The following is a 5,045-nucleotide window of genomic DNA, read 5'->3' on the forward strand; positions in this document are numbered from 1 at the left end:
TTTTTACTTGTTGTTAGGACTGAGGGGCAGCTTCCCAGCTTCCTCTGTGCTAGGCCAGAAACTGGAAGTCTGGGATTGGGTTTGGAACAGCTCCCCTGGCTTCGGGGTGGAGGATGGGTGGGCAGAGTGGCAAGGGGATACTGCAGGGTCTGGGGGAGGGGTGATATGCAGGGTTACCTGAGACATTTCCCTCTGCCGTTTGTAGACTCACCCAGTGGCTCCTTGGGCATCTTCCAGGGCTCTGGCCACGTTCCTGGAATTCCCTGGGGGGTTTAGGAGACCCTCACTGCTCCCCCCACCCCACTGGCTTCCAGCTTCCACTTCCAGTTAGGTGGGAAGTTCTGTGTGTCAGAGGCTCCATCTGCCAGTCCCAGGGACGCCCTGTTCTCAGTGGTCCCCACTTCCCTCCTAAAGCAAGAATCCTCATGGCCAAGCTGTGTGGCAGGAGGGACAGGTAAGAGAGGAAGGGAGAAGGCAGTGCATCAGGAGATGGCCCAGAAATGCTTGCCTTTCCCTTATGGCAAAGCCTCTGTGTGTCCCGGGGCCTTGGGCAGGGCCCAGGGGCAGAATCCTAGAGCAAACACGCCCAGGAAGGGCACTGTCAGGGCCTCACTGATACTGGAGTGAAAACGGAAAGGCTCCTTCCCGTCTTATGCTACTCCCTCACCCAGCATCTCCTCCTCTCCTTGGTCGCCCTCTTTCTAGGGGTTTCCGCCCCCATGAAGCCTTCTGGGGCCTCCCAGGTGAAACCGAGGAGGACCCCATGGGGCTGCTGGGCATGGAAGCCTTTTGGCCCCCCGTTTCTTGTAGGCAAGACTCCAGCCTCCATGACCTCCCCTGAGTGCCAAAGGGAAGGTTCGAACAGCTGCTAATCAAGGGAGGAGCGGCCAAGAAACCACCGGAGGCGGAGGCGAGATCACAGGGACCCGAGAAGCTCAGCAAGGCCTCGAGAAGCTCATCAAGGAGGCCCACGCCTGAGACCCCGAGGCCCCTCATCTTGTCAGCAGCCCCGCCCTTGGGAGGTATTGTTATAAAACTCCTTAACAAATCCTCCCGGGCTGGGACACATAGTTTTCGAGGGCAGGAGCCCACTGTGTTCCTCCTTTGCCTGGCAAAGCAATAAAGCTATTCTTTTCTACTTCACCCAAAACCCTGTCTCTGAGGTTTGGCTTGGCACCGGTGCACAGACGCTAAGCTCTCCGCATCACCGGCGAGCGCCCTGGGTGGGCTTCCCCTGCTCCTCGTGCTCGCGGCAGTGTCATTAACTAGCGAATCGTGCGATGATTTGTTCGGTTCTGTCTCGCCCGCTAGACCTGGTCTGTCTCGTCCACGTCTGTGTTGTCGGCATCTGGGGGGATGCTTGCCCCATGCAGGCACTCAGTGAACTTTGTTAAATAAAGGAATGAATGTTGAACAAATAGGTAAAATGGATAATGGCTCGTGACAGACTGTAGCTAAAATCACCCGATGGAGACCCCAAGGTGGAAGACCGTTCCCCACCCTGTGGGGTCCTGTTCACTACACTGATGATCTGGGGTGAAGGGGATGCCGGTCTGCGGGTGGCCGGGCTCTGCTTTCATGCCCCATCGCTTGCTCCAGGGGCAGGTGGCGGCTTCAGCAGCTCCAAGAGACTCCCTGCTCTCTGCTCTTAGGGTCCCGGCTGCGGGGAAGTGGGAATTATGGAGACGCCAATCCCTCAGGCATGGTGCTCCGTCAATCCTGGGCTGTCCTGATAAATACGCTCTTCCAGTGTGGGCCCCAGATAATGTACTGTTCTTGCAATATGGTTTCTCCAGAAGGTGAGTCACAACTTAAAGAGAAAACAAGCCACGATCCTGCTGCGGAAGCTTCCCGCGTCGGGATGCAGTGGGAGGCTTGGGGTCCTGTCCAGCCCTGGCAGGCCAGGTGTGAAGAGCTTGGGTTCTGGAGTTCGTGATTTGGTGGACGTGCCGGCCCTGCCACTGCCTGGTAGGTGTGTGGGCTGCCCTGTACCTCTCCTTCTAGTCTGGTTGGTGGGGACTGACATTTCTGTCATTCATTGGAGCTGCTGCAGGAACCCCAGGCAGCTCCCTTCCCTCTGCCGGTCAGTTTCCTCACCTGTAAAGAGGGGATAGCGATGTGGTCATCCTCCCAGGTTGCTGTGGGAGGACCCCTGGAGGTAATTATTAATAACAGAGATAATAATGGAAGTTGGTGACACTTGTCAAGGACTCACCGAGCACCAAGTGTTTCCCAGACCGCCTGGATGTCCCCATTCTACAGATGAGGAAATGGAGGCACGAGGCATTACGTGACCTGCGCAGGGTCCCACGGCTGGAAGTTTGGGCAACTGAGCTTCACGGCCAGCGCCCTGTCCCTCCCCGTCCAGGATGGTGGGAGACAGGGCGGTTGCCTCGAAAGCCCCATGAGCCATGGGGGTGCTGAACGCCTGCCTCCCTCCAAGTCTCCATCCTCAGGTCCGGCTTAGCCCCCCTCAAGGCCACTGCCACTTGCAGGAACTTGGCTCTCCTGCCCCTGCCCCCCGCCTCCAGTGCCCCCTGCGTCTCAGCCTCCAGGCAGTGTGGGTCGGTCTGGCTGGGCCCAGCAGTCCAGGCCGACGGCCACATTAAATGCAGCAGGAACAGGGCCTGGGACTCAGTCCTCTAGGGGTCTGCAAAAATGTGTTCATTTTCATTTCTCGTAGAATCAAGAGGAAAAAGATAAAATAATATGAATCCAGCCTGGATTATATTTGTCTTTATACCAGTGCAGTTGTAAAATGTAATTAAAAACTTTTTTAGGGCTTCCCTGGTGGCGCAGTGGTTGGGAATCAGCCTACCAATGTAGGGGACACGGGTTCGAGCCCTGGTCCTGGAAGATCTCACATGCCGCGGAGCAACTAAGCGCATGCTCCACAACTCCTGAGCCCGTGCGCCTAGAGCCCGTGAGCCACAGCTACTGGGCCCACGTGCCACAACTACCAGAGCCCGCACGCCTAGAGCCCGTGCTCCGCAACAAGAGAAGCCACCGCAGTGAGAAGCCCGCGCACCGCAACGAAGAGTAGCCCTGCTCGCTCCAACTAGATAAAGCCCGTGCGTGCGCAGCAATGAAGACCCAACGCAGCCAAAATAAATAAATAAGTTTATTTAAAAAAATGTTTTTTTAATATTGGAAGGGGCCCACAAAGGCAAAAGCACCTCAAGTCCCCGAAAGCCTCCACGTGGCCCAGACTGCAGCGTCTCCCATCACCGCCAGGTGAGGGCAGACCCGCCCTCCGCAGCCTCCCTCCTTGGCCCTAATGCTCCAGCCACAGCCGACCATTGGCAGTCATCCTGTCTCCAGCCATCACTCCCGGGTCCCCCGGACACTCCCCTCGTGCCTGGCTCAGTCCAGCCTTCATGGGTCACCCCCCTGGAGACATTCTCTGACTGTCTCACACTGGTCTCAGAGCGGCTCCAGACTCACGCTGTGTCCTGGTCACTGGGTCACCCTGCCCAGGCCAGGCCTGGGGTGGGGTCCAGGGGTACTGGGGAAGGGGTGACGGTGTGGCAGAAACTATTGTTTAGAAGGCAGGAAGCATAGAGGCAGAAGCGGGCCATGCTCCCGGGCTTAGGGCAAGATGGAGGCCTGGGGTGCGAGGACTGCGGGTAGACGGGCAAGTTGTAGGTGGGGGGACGTGGGGACAATGTGAGGAGGGCCCAGGGGCTGGGAGATGACGCTGACCCTGATAACTGAGCTCACTCCTGAAGCCCACACCCCAAGGAGCTGATCCCTGAGGGGACAGGCAAATAAGCAGACTGCTCCAATCCAGAGGCCCAAGGATAGGGATGGGGCAAGGCCTTGGGGCTGGGGGAGCCCAGTGGAGCATCTCCATCCCCGGCCAAGGGTCTGGTGGGAGCCGGACGACAGGCATGGTTCCAGGCCCAGGAATCAGCATGTGCGAAGGCTCGGAGGTGCGTGCTGCTGTAGGTCTGAGTGGGAGGAGGGCCTGGGATGTCCCCTGCCGCACGGGACCTTGAAAAAGCATGAGAGCCGCTTGCAATCATTTGTGGGAGAATTTCACTGTGGTCAGACCGTGTGCCCATACCTTCTTTCACTAAGAATAGGGAGGTGGCCATCCTCGATGTCAAATACCCACAGATGCCGACTACAGACTTGGTCTTGTGAGGGTGCTGGGGACACAGATGTGGCTCAGTCCCAGGTCTCCAGCCGGTGGATGAGATGCACGGGTGGAGGCCATCGGCTATGTCTGCAAAGAGCTTGGGAGGTAGAAGGGGAGCTGCATCTGGCTGGAGGGTGTGGGGACACTTCCTGCAGGAGGGGGGCCGGGGCTGGCCTCGAGCGAGGCAGAGGGATCCCCAGGGGAGCCTGCAGAGTGCGGGTGCTCCTGAGCTAAAGCATAGAGGGAAGAGAGTGGGGGAGACCGGGGGCCAGACTGAACTGGAGCCGGTGCGGCATGACGCTGGCATCGCCCTGGGAGGACGCAGGGCGGGTGGCCGAGGGGAGGAGGAAGCGGGGGTAGGGCGTGGAGCGGCGTGGTTGGGGGCTGCTGGTGAGCTTCATCTCAGACTCTGATTTTCTAAATGAATGAAGCCACGTCCTGGCGAGGCAGGAGATGTGGTCAGAGCAGGAAGAGAAAAGCTTGGATGTGGAGGGTCTCCCGAGATGAGACCTGGGCCCAGCTGGTAAGATGTTAGACCCCGTGTCTCGGTGCAGGTTTCCCCAGCAGCAGACCTGAGAGGATGAATGGGAGCTTATTTGGGAGGTGATGAGCGAGGCACTGTGATGGGAAGGCAAGGGAGCTGCAAAGCCACTCCAGGAAGTGGAGCCCATGCCCGCAGTGGTCTTCAGGGTACAGCGTGGAACGTGCAGCAGAGCTGACCCATCCAGCAGTGAGGGTGCTAGGGCCACTGGCTGAGGGCTGATCTGGTGGGAGGAGCGTGATCCTGGCCCTTGGGCTGCCCCACGCTGCAGCTGAGTGGGCTCTGATGGCTGGAGGAGCTGCAGGTGAAGGGCCCAGGAGTGTGGAGTTGGAATCTGCTGGGTCAGCATGCTGGGGACAGTGA

The 5,045-nt window shown here is 58.7% G+C and overlaps 1 long non-coding RNA gene across 1 annotated transcript; it reads left to right on the forward strand.

Annotated features, from left to right (window-relative positions):
* Window positions 1–251: 251 nt before the first annotated feature.
* LOC111175924 (uncharacterized) lies at window positions 252–3,099 on the forward strand. The gene is made up of 3 exons (XR_002644852.2): window positions 252–1,022; window positions 1,797–1,968; window positions 2,781–3,099. It is a non-coding gene; the product is annotated as an uncharacterized LOC111175924 (long non-coding RNA).
* Window positions 3,100–5,045: the final 1,946 nt, after the last annotated feature.

The sequence above is a fragment of the Delphinapterus leucas genome, chromosome 2 (genome assembly GCF_059928025.1).
Source record: "Delphinapterus leucas isolate spDelLeu-1000000601 "Yukka" chromosome 2, BTC_Dleu_Yukka2, whole genome shotgun sequence".
Taxonomy (NCBI): Eukaryota; Metazoa; Chordata; class Mammalia; order Artiodactyla; family Monodontidae; genus Delphinapterus; species Delphinapterus leucas.